The sequence below is a fragment of the Manacus vitellinus genome, unplaced genomic scaffold (assembly GCF_001715985.3).
Source record: "Manacus vitellinus isolate BGI_N305 unplaced genomic scaffold, ASM171598v3 scaffold_26_pilon, whole genome shotgun sequence".
Taxonomy (NCBI): Eukaryota; Metazoa; Chordata; class Aves; order Passeriformes; family Pipridae; genus Manacus; species Manacus vitellinus.
The window spans coordinates 10,672,692-10,688,889 of record NW_021939960.1 but is presented as its reverse complement, the minus strand read 5'-3'; positions in this window follow the sequence as shown (position 1 = coordinate 10,688,889).

The window sequence follows — 16,198 nt, the reverse complement described above, 5'->3', positions numbered from 1 at the left end:
CCACCTTCCTGTGGTTAGTCCTTCCCTCTGCAGAGGGCCAGAAAGTTATCCATTAGCATTAGCAAGTGGAATACTTGGATGACTATGAATGGACTGTGCTATTCAGAGGGGAACAGCATCCATTTGACACCAATCCTGAGATCCTCATTTTTGATGCTAAGTTAAATATTACACAGTCTAGCAGGGTGCAGTGACCTTTCCAAGCCGAGTCAATTAAGGAAAAAACAATAAGACCAGCCTGAAAGCTACAAAATACAGTTGAGAGAAGTTCCATATCAGGGAAGCCACGGTAAAAGAGAATTCTTATTTCATTTTATCCTGCAGCTTTGACACAGGGAGAGGCTGCTGGGCCCTCTGCAAGCTTTTTCCTTTCAAGCAAACTCCAGATAGAGATCCAGTTCCAGAGTCTCCATTACTGAAACAGCTCAAGTCCCAGACCGATCTTACCCAGTGTTTATGGAGTCACCAGATATCAAAAAAGATGATTTTTATCTGTCAGCAGAGTAAATTTGATACAGGGCACCAGTGATACACAAAGACCCCCATTGTGCCCCGTTAACAAAGTGCCTCTCCCGAGCACTCCACTGCTATTATTTTGAGTAAATGTGAATGGCCTGACCCACCTACAGAGAACCTAAAAGCTCTGCATTTCATTTACCAGCACATTTGCATCAAGCCCTGTGCTCCCTCCAACAACTTTCCTTAAAAATGCAATCAAAGCAGCCCCAGCCGCCGCGGCTCTCCTGCGGGGCTCCAATATTAATGCCACCTGAGAACACAGATTGCAAATTTAGCTGGAAGTGAATCACAGTGGCAATTTACTGGAGAAAAAAAAAAATTAATCAAGTGTACTGTTCGTCCATTTCATTTCCATGGAACAGTTGCATAACCACATGTTGGGAGTGTGTTTTATTCACTGCTCACCTTCTGGAATGCACTTAATACTTTAATACACTGCTAATACGTAACAGAATTGATAATTCACCTATTTCTTCACCATTAAAATAAGTGAGACTGTTTTAATGGATAGGATAAATTAATGGGAGTAAAATTAATCAGTTGAAAAACATCTTTACAACTGATCTCAGTACATAAACCACCACTGCAGATGCCTCAGACCCATCTGCACAGCCATGAGTGAAGAACTCCATTTCCTATGTATTATTTTATGATTAACTGGAGCAATGAGCCATTAGCTACCTGGCAGCCAGGAAGACAGAAAGATTGTACTTAAATTCATGGTTCTTATTTCATTTATACCTGCTAATTTCATGGTGAGGTAGCAGAGTAAGCAGAGCAAATGACCAGCACACCTAAACCTGTCACTGCTGTTGGAAATTTGAGGGAAGGCTGACTTAAAGCAGAGTCAAACCAATTCTCTGTGATGCTCACCGAGAAACTAATGCTGGAAGGAAAGGTGGACCAAAGGCTATTTTGGCCACATGCAATGCAGAAAATCACACCAGAGGAGGAAGATGGAAGCTGTGAAATCCATCATCCCAATCCATGAGAACAACACAGCACTTCTGCCAGAGACAGTCCTAAACCTACAGCACTGGTATGATCAACCCCCTCCTGTAACGCTCCCCAAAAAAACCCTCTTTCCTCCCAACACAGGAGCCCTCCCGTCCTCATGGGCAGCTCCAGGTACACACCACCAACCCTCTGCAGAGCAGCTTTGCCTCCACTGAGGGAAACAATGCCCAGACTGGTCACAGTGAGCTTTGCAATTGCAGAAAATTTACTTCTGCAGAGATTAACAAAGGGAGGTTTCGAAATCTGCACTGCTGAGTATGAACTTTCAGCTTTTTCCAGCTTGGCTGGATATAACTGGTTTGGTTTTAAATGTTTCACTGAATTAACGAGTTAGGTTGTTAATGCAAAACATTCCTTCCTCGCAGTGCCAAGGTCTCCAGTTAGAAGATTAATTTTTGTGACCTTTTGCAAACCTCGCCTAGAAACAACAACCAGAAAACCCACCAGGCAGCATCACCAGCCAGGACACAGCAGATCCAGTCCCACCACCCGGGCACAGGGATGCCAGGACAGCTGCCCTCCTCTGCCCCCAGCCCAGGCAGCTCCTGTGTGCCCAGGCTGACAGCAGGGACAAGGTTCCATGCAGACACAGGAGATGGCTCCGTGCTCTGCAGGCTCTGGTGCTCTGCTGAAGAGTGAATGCTCCATTAAAATAAAATGAAATTAATAAAAAATCATATTTTTAAAAAAATCACCACCAAAATAGAAGTAAAATAACAGTTTTCTCAACACTTTCAGTGCCTGCTAGGCAAGCAGACACGCTCCCCAGGTCAGAGACAAAGTTGATGTTTCTGTCTCATATGGAGCCAAGCACAATATTGGCACTTTAAATAAAAGCGGTTTGTTTTCAAGCTGAAACTCTGCAGGCCCCAGCTGATAGCATCATATGGGGGGGGGAAGATGAAAAAAATCAAAAGAGGAAAAAAAAAGTTGATGTTTCTGAGTTTTTGTCTCTCCCCTTCAGGCTCTACTTCCAGCCAGGCCCAGAAGATGCAGGGCTGTCTTTGGGAATTCCACAGATGACTTCCCAACTCCCACTGTAATTAGCAAGGCCATTAAATAAATTATCCCTGTGGCCAACACCAGCAACTGGATGCTCTCTGCAGCACCCAGACCAGCTGCCTTCCCCTTCCCAGCACCAAGCATCCCACTGTGTGTCACAGCAGGTCCCCAGCCCGGCAGACACCCAGTTTGCCCTGGGCAGCACTGGGTACATTTACCAGGGTGCTGGGGAGGGAAGGAAAAACAGCTCCATGGTTGCCCTATTGCCAGCCATGGCAGGCCTGGGACTCTTCCTCTTTGGCTGGGCATTAATATTCATCCTCCATTTGGAGTCTGCTCATGAGAAGTCATGTAGGAGCTTCACCAGTTTGATTAATTTATTGCCAAAACACGCCCGGTGGGGGCTATTGCCAATCCACTGCAGGGACACACTGTGTGGACAGACATGCTCTGGTAATTCACAGACCTCTCCAGGCCCCATCCCCGTGATTCAGTACAGACAGACACAGAGGGAACAGAGCACCTCTCCACAGAAACTTCCAAGGTGTGGACGGGACCTCTCTTTTAGTTGGGCCAGCACAGCTCTCTGACAGAGAACAAAAGGCAAGATTTGGAAGGGCTGAGCTCCTCTGTTCCCAGTCTGTGGCTGTGCAACCCTGCTAGCTGGAGTCCAGCATCCTCCCTGAATATCTCTGCAAAGCCTGCAGCTGGGAGGAAGTCACAGGATGGGAACATCTCCAGCAGCCTAAAAATGCCAGCAGCAGAGCATCACCCCAGCTCCCAGCACACATCTGCAGCCCTCACCCAGGGCTGGCACCTGGAGGTAGCATCTGTCACCCAGAGCCTGGTTCATAATCCAGACCAAATTCATGACACACTTAATTCTTTTGGGGTTTAACCCCACACAGGACTGAAAGTTCCCATCAATGAGATTTCCCCCTCCAGAACAGACTAGTACCACACCACCCCTGCAGGCACTCAAAGCCCAGGTGATCTCAACACGAACCAGGAGAGCCACCAGCAATATAATAACCACAACCCCGAAGGGGCCACACAGCCAAGAAAAGCCTCGTCACATCTTATTATTTTGCGCTGCACAAATGTACAAACACACGCACAAATTTCAGCAGTTTTGAGCTTCAAGCAGCACCACAGTCAACATTTGTACTAAGGAACAATTTCTCTTTATACCAACTGGTCAGGGTGCTTTGTAGCTTAAGCCTGGCTTCGAAACCGCGGGTACAGTCTAAATGCAGTGGAAGCCGGTTGACCGAACAATCGAATTCATTCTCCATTCCTTGGCAGGCCTAGAGCAGAAAAGCGTCTTTTCCATTTAGGCCAGTTAAACAGAGCTATTCATTAAAATTTCACCCTTCTCCAAACTGCTGGACTTCTCCATTTAAAATCTGCCTTCAAGAGAAGCCCTCTCTCCCCTGCCCCACAATGCTCCTCAGCTCCCGTCTCAGGTTGTCACCCATTTTCAAGTTCCCATTTTGGATTGCTCTCATGCTCCTCTAACAGCAGCACCTCACCTGTGTATTGGTACCTGGGCAGAGGCTGCCTCAGCACTCAGGGACTAATGGCAGTTATCTCTGCCTTTTTTTTTTTCCCAGACAAGCACAAAACTGAGCAAGATGGAAGGTTAGAAAGGGCTGGCTGAAACAGAACGCGATTACAGTATAAAAATAGGTCACTGGGATAATATAACCTTTAGACTATTGGCAATGTGCCCCCCTTAGAGACAAGCCTGTGTGCTGTATTTCAGGAGAATGTGAGGAATAAAAAACAACCACCACGACACACATCCAAACAAAACCACTGATCAGCCCTTGGAGCTTTGCGTGCTTCTGTTTGAACATCACTAACACTAATTCACTCCTTTTCCTCTGCCCTCATCCATTTGATTGAGCACAAAATAAACGTTATGCAATCACACCATTAACATCTTCCAAAAAAGTAATAATCTCTTTTGGCATAGAGGCTTCATTACAGATTTACTCTGTGTTACACTACCTTAGCAGAGTTCACAGTCCCAGCATCCCAGGGACCCACCTCCATAGCTTCAATCCTCACATTTTATCCATGTTGCAAAACATTCCTGGCATTCCCCCAAAGGAAAAGGTCCAGCAGACAGATAATCATGTCTCGACAGAACCAGCTCCAAGGTTAGCACTACCAGCAGCTCACCACAAAGCATTAATGGAGCTCAAGAACTCCCTCAGCTCATCCATATCCGGGTCTCCCATAACCTCACACTCAGCTAGGGAATGCCAGCGGGTCAGTTTGTGCCTGAACAGAACAGCATGGTCATGCTTAAAACACACAGGAGGTCCCATTTCAGTCCCTTGTGCTTTCTCTAGGAGGGTTCTCTCTTTGCTTGTATTGCTAGGGCTCTGTTTGCCACTTCAGCTTGATCACAGGCCTCTCAAACAGCCCCTCACAGGTCACCAATATCCTGCCACACCACCTTTGGACATGCCACACGCTCTGCAATCCCCCCTTAGAGCTTATTACCAAGCATCACCACTTCAGTAGGGCAAGACCAGCTTTGGCAGAAGCAGCCTCAGGAATGCGAGCGCAAAGGGGAATGTTACACCTAAAATCTACTTCTTCGGGGTTTTATTACCTGAAATTGCTGAACTGGCTCCAAGTCAAAAATCTATTGGGGAGCTCAGAGTAATGAATAAGAACCAGAGGTAGCTCTTAGTCCATGTCAAATTTCTGACAAGGATACTCCAGGCTTTTAAATCAGCAGGGAACGCTTGGCTGAGCTGGTGAGGAGCTCGTGGGTGTGAGCACCCGATGGCACCAGAGCACCCACCGTGCTCCCAGTGCTGCTGCAGCCTGTCCCGTCCCGAGGAGGCATTCTGGGGGAAGCCTCAGAGCCCACCCTTCTGCTCACAACCCCACCTCCAGGCTTGCACATCCAGCTCCCTACTTGGGAGCCATCACCCTAAATTCAGGAACTATAGCTCTGAATGCCAGCACAACATTTACTGTTAAAAGAAAACCAGTGTCAGCTTTTAGACCAGCACCAAAACAATCCCGCTGCAGAGCCACTAACCCAAAAGCCTGTCACACAGGTTTCTCACCGAGCATCCAAGTCCCTTGTGGAACGAAGAAACGCTTGCTGAAGCCAGGCTGGTCACCAGCTACCCGAGCGGCCACGTAAGGGACAGACCCGCAGCGATTCCAGGGAAATAAAGAGTGTCCAGAGCTTTAAAACAAGATGTGGGTGGGAAGGACTAAACCAAGCTACTAAACAGTACCAGAGGCGCTTGGAACTGATCATCTGCAGCACAGTCTGACGACTAGGAGTGTTGCAGCCCCTTCCCAGCTGAGCATTTTTGGATTACTTCATCCCCCGTGCCCTTTTGCAATATGCAGCTTCGAGAGCTGCGTTACGTTCTGGCTCGGCATCAGCTCCCATTCCCCCACGTACAGTTGCTATAACCAAAAAGACAACTGCAAAATACTTGGTCTGAACGCAAAGAAACGGGGTTTGGCAGGTTGGGATGGTGGATTATTTTTTTCCATCCCCACGGATCCTGCTTCAGAGTCATCCTTTCAGACCTTGCGCGCAGCCGATGGCTTTTGCAGCTTATTGAGCCCGCTGGTTTATGGCAATGTTTTTCTGCTCACTGAACTGGCTCATTCTTTCAGCAGAACAAACTGTTCCACGTTGAGGCAGGAGTTGGCTGTGTTTTAACAAAGGATTTTTCCCTTCTGACAGTGTTTTGCAAAAGACCCAAAAAAAGGAGTTTGGAGCCAAGTTACAAAAGGTCAGGAGAGGCGAGTCAAGCACTGGGTGTAGTTCCTGTATGTCACAGCCAGACAAGGAAATGGGTGGGGAGAAGAGAAATGGCATTTTGAGCTGCAATAATATGTATAAAGTGATATTAATGAGGAATGGGCTTTTGAATGAGGATGGCAAGTATGCAGGCACTATAATTTTTGCTTTACAAGAGCAGGCTTGTTAGGTAGGCTGAGGCCTCTGCAATCATTTATCCCTGTGAAGCAGGCATTTGAGAGAGTTCAAGTAGCACTAGTAGCGAGAAAAAGGCAGTCTTATTTGCTTCCCCCTCCCCAAGCTGATTTCAAGGAGCAACAGTACTCTCCTCTCCCGTCAGCCAAATGAATATTCAAAAGGCTTTTGCCAAGCCAACTCCAGTCAATCACTGGAACAATGCTGCAGGAAAGAAACACTGGGCTGAGAGACCTGTGTGAGACAGGCACCTTGTGTCCCCTCTCTGGCTCTGCTCTAGCATCTCAACCATCTTTAATGTTTTAAGGTGCTCCTGCCGAGGTCTGCTGGTGCCACAGCCTGCTCCATCCCCTGCCACGCTGCAGGACAGCACAGCTAGAGAGGAGCTGCTGGATGGAGCATGAGCATCCCAAGCCAGGGTGCTGAGAGGGGAAGGACCCCGGCACAGTGGTCCCAGCAACACAGCCCTCCTGAGGGAGCTGATGATAGCTCTTCCCTCTCCTCTGCTACAGGCTGAGACCACAAATGTTTTTGGCATGGGATGGACAGGTTCTTGGTGAGGCCCCACTCCCTGGTCAGCAGCAGCAGCTGGTAAGGTCTGGGCTTTTCTGCTCTGTGTACATGGACAAACCAAGATGGCCAACTCTGGCCTTGCAGATGTTGGAAGGAGGGAGCTAAGGGGATCTCTAACAGTTATCACCATGTCATGCCTAATACTCAAGCTTTTCCAGGCCTCAGAGGATCCCTGAATAGAAAGAAACCACCCACCACTGGAACACAGCCACGTTTGTGGCTGGAAGGGGCAGATGCTCAACCCCATACAACAATGCAACCAACAGTTGAGGCTGTAAGTGAAGAATGCTGCATCCACTTAAAACTGAAAAGGGAAATTAGGGACACCATCTAATTCTAGAACTACCATTTGGTCCTGATGCTTACAGTCCACATACCTACTCTTCAAGAGTGGTACATGGTTTTCTTCCATTGCCTTAAATAGACAATACCCTGAACTAAAGCGTTGAACCACAGGGACTTCAGAGGCATATGGTCAGACTGGCAAGTGTTCAGCTCCTTCAGCCAGAACACCAGTTTTCAAGAGCTCAGTTCCTTTTTAGTACCTACATAAGTGACAGACTTCTAGAAGTCCCAGCTAGACAGGACTGGACAGGACAGGTCCTGCTGGCATAGAGAAGGGCAGACCATTAACAGAGCTCAACATCCTACCGGTCAAACCCTTTGCTGAGATGTGCCTGAGGAGAGGCTGAGTTTGAGAAGTCCTCCTCACCACAGCCAGCATGAGATCCCCCAGCAGTGAGCTGCCAAGAAGAGCATCATCCCCACCACCAAATCCTCCTCCACTGAACCCCAAGAGCTCCCACAGGACAACCTTCTCCCTTTTCTCTGAAATGCTCATCATGTCTTTTAGAACTGCTAGTAAGACACAAATGGATCTGGGACTTGATTTGAGATCTCTGTGGGCAAGATCTGGGCATCTGGCTCACGCACCTGCCAGCAGACACAATCCTGGTCATTTGCTCTCTGGTTTGGAACTGTACGTGTTCAAAACCATTTGACAAGACACTCTGGACAGCAAGCAGAGACACAGAACAAAGTTCAAGGGTTATTTGTGATATGAACCGTGTTAGTCAGGACTCCTCTCTTCCTCCAGCTGTTTAGTGACACTTGGTATGGATTTGTCCTTACTGGAGAGTCAATTATTTTTTAGTTGAAAACTCACCATCCTCTGTAGGTCAGCTGTGAGCTGAAAGCATCCCAGTTATTTACTGTTGGAAGCTAAAGGAATTTCCTTACTCTCGGAAGACAGACATTTAAAATTAGTTTCAAGTTCAGTTGTGATAAACAAATCACATTCTCCTCCTTTCCCTCTCTTTTTTTTTTTTTTTTTTTGTGGGTTTGTTGTTTGGTTGTTTTTTTTTAAATCATGCCTGCTGGTCCACCCAGCTTTTTCCTTAGCTGCCCTCTGCAACTCCTCATTTAAAAATTCATTCACAAGGATGCAGGGGAACATAGACATCTGAGAAAAATCAGCAAAGCCACATCCCTGCTTTCAGAGCTTTCCCTTTGACACTCGATTCCCCAGGAATGCATTAAAAAAATTAACAAACCACCACATATTTGGGGTTTCCCCCCCTTCCTATAAGAAGCAGGAGATTGGGAGTTGGGCTGTCACCTTCCTATTGCGGATGAGGGCTCAGGACCTCAGCTCTCTGCTGACAACCAGCCAGCAGAGCCTCTTGCTAGCTGGAAGATGAGCCCAATCCACTCACCCTGCCCAGCAGCTGGGGATGGAAACAGTTCCCAGCAGACAGAGGAGGAAGACAGAAGGTGTTTTAAAGTGATATGACAGCCCAATTAAAGGGTTTGGGGTTTTGGACTGAGGTCTCCCGCAAGCCTTAATTCCAAATATTGATGTCCTCATCAATTTGTGGATCACGAGGCCTCGATACAAGGAGATCCTTTCAAAAAATTCAGGCGTGCTGGGAGAATTGCCCCCTTGCCATGTTTCAGCAAGTCTACCCATGAACTGCCAGCAATTACTAAGCCTCCACTCTGTATTCAAAGCTCTGCACAATGGAGTTTATTATTTTTAAGCCTTTCAGACATCAATGTAGCAAACTTAAAAAGAGCTATTTGGAAGATTAAGACACAACCACCACCATATTATTCAATTTAGCTCCAACACTGAACACTTATTTCTGTAAAGAGTCACAGCTAATACATTGCCAACTGCCAACAGAGACAAACACTTAAAACTGTAAGTCACATTGCAGCATGGTCTTATAAACCAAATCTAAGATATAAGAAGGAAATTACTATCATTATGCAAATTGCTGTCATTATGCCTGTTACTGCCAAGCCATATCAAACCTATCTTCAGGTCTTGCCCACAGGCTTCAAAAATACACCCGCAGAAATGACAACCCGAGGCAATCGTGCAGCCAGGTGTGAAGCTACTAGTACATCTTCAATAACCATATTAGATGAGTTTTCTAAATATTTTCTACGTTCATACAAGAGCAAAGAGACTTGTTACCACCTCACCACTCACTGCCTGCTCAGGGCAGTCCTGCAGCAGAGTTTACGAATAGCTGCTTTATTTGTTCAAATCCAGACCTGCAGACAGGTGACAAAGGGGAGTGATGGGAGAAAACAGAGAAAGGATTTGTGCCTGTTTTCTATCATTACATTGCTTACAGGAGAGTTGCCTGCTGCATTTTGCCCTCTTGAAACCATCCCACCCCTCACAAAAAATTGCGTGACTTACATGGGACGGGGTGCGGGATGGGAACAACATCCTTCCATGGAAACAAGGGAATGAGTCAATTAAAAAAAATAAATCAGTTTGCCACATGAAGACTGTCATTTCATTAGAGCTGATTTAACCTGAAGCCTTCGGAGAAAATCTGTCAGGAATTTAAAATTTCCCAGCCCTTCAACTGAACATGGAAAAGTTCTCATTGCAAAGTATGCCATGAACAACAGAAATATATTCCTGGTTTACACCACTAAAGGCATCACAGCCTATGTTATAACCTCAGAGAGACAGAAATCAAGACTTCCTCCTCCTTTTTCAGAAAGAAATGAAGGGTGGTCTCATTACACCAGTCTAAAACATTCATCATCATCATTAGGGTGAAGGGCACAGCAACATTATTAACTCTGTTTCGTAGAACTAAGAAAACAGCAGGACAAACTAAACTGCAGGAGTCAGCACAGGGGACTGTAAGGTAAAAATGACATCTATGCTGTGTCAGCAGGAGCCTGCAAACACAGGAATGGGGATGACAGACTGGTAATGGCACGATGGAGCCTTTCATTTCTAGGCCAGCAGTTCATTTCTTGCAGTCATGTTAAGAGAACATGGTCCTCCAGGCACCTGCTTTCTTCCTTGGGCTGGGAGTGAGCAGACTTGGAAGCATCTTAATGATACTGCACCAAGATGACAGCATGTCATGCTGGATAAAGCTCAGGACAGAGGGAACTCCCTCCATACACGAGCCCGTGATCACCCACCGGCAAAGGCTGCAGGGAATGGATGCCTCCAGTGTCAGGAGCGGGGGGCACAGCACTCACAGCCTGCAGGATTCATCCCTCATCATGTCAGGAGCAGACAGGGCAGCTCTGCAGAGAAACACCTCAAGGGCAACACTCTTCAGATCAGTCACACAAGTCCCTGTGTGGAGCTGCTTCCAGAGTGACCGGGATCAGGCAGAGCAGCGAGCAGGAGGGTCTGCTAAGGGAACTCTCCATGGATTCCTGCTGTAACACTGCACATACCTCCCAGAGACAGCTGGGAAAGTGGTTTGCAGCACTGTTCAAAGCACTGGGGAGCTACACTGCCACTGGGTTTGGGGTTCTTCTACACCATACCCTTTCACATCAAAAGCAAGCAGCAATGGCAGGGGCAGCACCCAAAATTCAGGGCCAGCTGCTCCCATCCGTACCCTTCATCCTCTCCCCACTTCTAAAATCGGGCATGAGGCTCATCACCACGTGGCAGGTGCTGGTGAAGGAGATACCCTCACCTTCTAAATGACTCAAGCTGACATCCTAGGCAAGATCCCACGGGACAGCAGCTCCTTGTTTGTGGGATATTCAGGTTACACTGAGCAAGGCACCACTTGCCGTCCCCCCGAGCACATCAGTGTTCTGAAATCATTCACCAGGGTTCAGCTACATTAGGAAATTGCTGCCAGCCTCTTTCTCATTGGAATCTTCTCCTCATCCCAACTTGGGGGAAAATGCACAACCTTAAATGTGTGTTGTCCCAGCGTGAGAATTGCACGAACCATGAAAGGGGAAAAGAAGGTGGTTAACAGCTTGAAGATACCACATCCTTTACATTGAGAATTCAATTTCTTCCCTTTTACCAATGTCAGGCCTGCTGTTCAAGAAAGTTTTACTCCAGGAGGGTTCCCAGATAGAGGCAGAGTCTGAGGGAACAGCCAACAAACCCACCTGCAGTCTGAGATTTACAATCCCTGATCCAGAAGCAGCCCCAGCCTGTCACCCTACCCTGGAGAGCACACGCTGCCAAGCTGTCAAGGCTCACAGCATCCCACCCAGCAGATCAGTCAATAACTCAGGATACCTTGAAGAAAAAAGGGGTTTGGGCTTTGGTTTTTGAGAGGAGCAGAACAGAGGTGAAAGCAAAGCTTCTGTCCAAAAGGGATGGATTTTTCCCACTGCTGGGCCATGCCTCTTGCACAGGTGATAAAAAATTCATACAAAATATTAACACCAATGATGAAAGAGCTGGCTCCAATTTACACTCTGCTGCTTCTCAACAGCCTGCACAAGACAGTTAACCCAGCTATGAGATCAGAGGGAAAGACAGAGAAATCCTAAGGAAAACTGCTCAGCACAAGGAGCAACCACCTTGCTAGTGCAGTTATGCTGGGAGCCCCGGGATCTCATGGCACATATCTTCTGGGCACCTGTAAAACCATTTAAATGGATCATCCTGTTCTGTTTTTCCCAGGAGAACAGAAAAAAGGCCCAGGAGATGGTCATGCTTTCTACTCCATCCATGTTCTTCACACACCAGCTATGGAAAAGGGTAGGGAGCACCTTCCCACTGACACAGCTCCTGGCTGGAAGGGAAATGCTGTCACCAGTGTGTCACAGAAAGGGAAATGAGGCACAGAGCAATTTTAAATAACTCGCCCAAGGTCACAGGAAGCTTAGAGCAAAGCAAGTAATTGAACTCAGCACTTGTGCGTCCCCAGTCTAGTTCGTTATCAGAAATCACCCCTTAATGGGTCACCTTTAATCAGAAACCCTCCCATTTTGCACTGCCAAGAGATTACACTGAATTATACTGGCACAGGGAATCATTATGAGTTTCCCTTCCAGCCCAACATGTTCAAAGGGCTGTTTTGGAAATAAAATAAAACCTGTAGCATGCTCGGTGTGCTGGAACAGACAACCCCCCAGTGCTGCAGACAGCTGAACCACCAAAGTGCTCACAAGGCTCCAGATCAAGCTGGCAGATAAGAAGGTGTTTTTTCTCTGCAGTGAATCACTTTGTTTTGAAGGGTGGCCTCCAGTGAGTGAGGACTCACCATTTCACCTTGCATTTGTATCCTCATTCATAAATACCTCTGATGAAACAGAATATTGCAGCCTGAGCACGGAGCCAGACATTCAAAAGCCTCTCCTTGAACCTGATGGGGCCATCAGTGTGTGTTGCTACAAAACAACCGAAAGGACTTTACCCAGGCTTTCACAGGCTACGGGCACAGTTGTTTTCCCTTCCTAAAGAAAACCTGTCTAAGCATCTCTCAGCATTCCCCAGTCCATTCAGAGGCCAGACACAGCCTTTGCTGGAGCCTTCCACGCCCCAGGGCACCTTTGCCAGGCAGGGATGGTTGGAGGCATCTTGGCAGCATCCAGCCTGGCTGCTCCTGGGAGCCTCCCTCCCCACATAGCCCGATGCCTTCCAGGAGGACAGCTCACCTTGCCCAGAGGACCAGCAGAGCCCAGGCTGCAGAACCACCGCACATCCCAAACCCCGCCGACCTCCGGCACGGGGAGAAGAGGAACAGCAAACCCAAACCTCCTGACACAGGATGACCACACAACAGACAATCAAACCACATCTGTGGCTATCTGCAGCACTCAGATCATTTTCAGCTGATGACAAATAGTGAAAGTGTTGGGCAATAGGTTTGGAAAGGGCCACACAGAATGGAATTTGCCTTTCATGAAATACAATGCAGGGGGAGTCAAAACTGCTAGTGTGGGTCCAGCCAAGAAGTTCATACAGCATTTAGGCATCCAGTGGCCTCATCTTTCTGAGTACAAGCAATTTAATTTGTCATACTGATAGTGTATACATGTCCTGAGCAAACAGGTCAGTAAGGAAGAGGAGTAGCAAGGGAGGGATGAGGGAAAGGGATGCAAAGGCAATCAGAAAACTGCACCTGAGCAGCAAGTTGGGAACCTTTAGTTACACATACGGACCAGGGAGACAGGAAAATGAGAGGTAAGAGAGGCTTCACAGTTCTGTGCTCAGGGCTATGGTCACCTGCCTGGGCAATGAGGAGCACTATTCAGTGCTAACCCCCAACCATCACCTTCCTAAGGAGCACCAACACCACAGACTTAACAGGAAGAGAGAAGAAAAGAAAACAGAGAGAACCTCACCTCCACAAAGACTGTTACAGAAGAAAGACACCAAGCACTACATGGCTCAAGGACAACTCTGCTTTGCAAACCCTTTGAGTGGGGAATTCTTTACTTTGTGCTCTGCTGCAGATTTGCTCCTCAGAAAAATTTCTCTCTGGGTCTGGAAATTAAATCTATCTTTCCCCCATCTGCTCTTCACTGGCAGAGCAGAGGCTGTGGGTGGAATGGTGATGGCAGCTGAATGAGTGGGATAGCCCTGTCCCAGCCCAGTCTGCTTTAAGACTACTCACCAGAAGACCTTCCTGCCACTCCACACCACCAGACCACAAACCCCAGCGAGGAGCACGTCCGATGCTGCAGCTGGGACCAGAGGCTTCATGCCGAGCACCCAGTCTTGTGAAAGCACTATGTTTCTCTCACCATGGGTCCTGTCTTTCCTGTCACCACCAGATCAGGATGAACCCCTCAGTCCTCTGCAAGAACCAGCTCAGCAGAAGCACCTCCAGAGGGTTATTAGCAACAAGACCAAACTAGCAGCTGTGGGCCTCCAGATCCTTGGGCCCTAAACACAAGGCTGAAGAGGCATGACATCAACTATGTCAAAAATTTGCTTGCTTTGAAATCCTACTCCTGCTTATTTATGTTACAGGAGTACCCAGAGGCCTCAGCCAAGCCCTGCAGAGCCGGGGCTGGAGAAGTGCATTTGCACATGGAATGGCTGTAGAATCACAGAATGGTTTTGGGTTGGAATGGGCCTTAAAGATCATCTAGTCCAACCCCCCTGCTGTGGGCAGGGACATGTTCCACTAGCCCAGGTTGCACAAAGCCCTGTATCTCCCCGTGGAGCTCCTGCCCCGTGACCAGCCACAAGCAGCTCACAGTTTTCAACAGAAATAACTCAGAGCCAGGTTTGGAGGTGAGGAGGGGCAGGAGTGAGGTGGGCAGGTTACAGCAGAGATCCAGCACAAGGAACCAAGCCAGCAGTCAGGCATTTTGGACACCATCTGGACATCCTGGGGCTTCTCTAGTGCTCCCACGGCAGAGTTAAAATCTGCCTCCAGCAGCCAAAACACCCTGAGGAAAATGCTGCACACTGAGCTGTGCAAACCCCCACAAGGATGTAGAAAAGGTTGTTAACCTATTCAGACAGGTCTGAGATTGATTCGTAGGAAGGATGAAATCAAGAGGTAAAAATAACATTTCCAACACACCACTGACATACCGAGCCCTTAATCCAAGGGACTATTTCCAGGCCAAGAGCATTCCTCACTGCTCTTACCTTCAGCTGCAAGGTCTGGGCCAGCAGCTGCTTTGGAGGAGCCTGTCTGAAGGTAACAGGCAGCCCAGGGAACAGCCAAGCCTGAGAACTGGGATTTGCAGGAAGAAAAGATAAATAATTGAAGGGACAACTGAGCAGAGCTTGCTACACCTCGCTCCACATCCAAGAGCTGAAAGTGGAAAAAGCAAAACATTTTCTCCCCGAATTCATTCAACACCAATTTTGCTAATTCAGAGTCTTCTACTTGCTTTACCATGCACATATTCACTTCCCAGATACACTGCTAGGAATAGGGTCTTGTAAATAAAGTTTACAAAATAGGAAGGTTAACACACAACATATTTTTCCCATTACTTCAATACATCCTGCGAGCTCTGCAAGCTTGGTAAAGAAAGAGTCTATTTAAAAATCCAGGGTGGGGAAGAATTAGCTCACCAAAACCATAAACAGATTTGCTTTGCACTTTCAGTCCAAGGGAAAAACAAGACAGGCCATGCGTGTATTGATGCACACAATAGCACAATCGTTTTAAAAACAAATGAATTGGGAGGGAGAGGACACCAGAGGAGGGGGGGGGGAGAGGAGTGGAGAGAAAAAGGCCAAATCCTAAAGCAAAGATCCTCAGTTTGGTTCTCAAAGCTCCCTCAGAAGGTTTTGGAAAGCCACGTGGGCCAGCACAGGACCGTGAGGGGTAGCAAGGGGGGCCTTGCTACAAGGCCACGATCCATACCTAGTGCCAGCCCTCCAGCAACCAACAACGTGATTTTCTGCAGATGGAATACAAAGGAATCCTTCCCACTTACCAGGGACCTTCCACATGCATTATTACTGTCTTTCAGTGGCAGATACCAAGGGATATAAAATTTAATTCCCTCCTCTCTACTCTCCCTCCCAAGACACCCTGATTCTGTTTATGAAGGCAGAGTGAAGCTACAAAAGCTTCACCCTCTTCCTCATGCTGAATTCTCCATCTCTAAGAGTCAGACAACCCAGAGAGCCACAGTGTTCACTGCATTTGCACAGTCACTGACACCAGGACCCACCCAGATGCAATTAACTGAGGGAACTTCAAGGAGGACACCCCTCGGGGGGCTGAGGGTGCACGTGGATCCCACCGTACCACGTGCTGCAGCAGGGTCCCTCAGTTTATTCCTACCAGTTGAACAGGCTGCATTTAGGCTGCAGAACTGGAAGTATGTCAGGAAAGCTGCAGCAAACAGCATCAGTCCAGTCACCGTATTCCC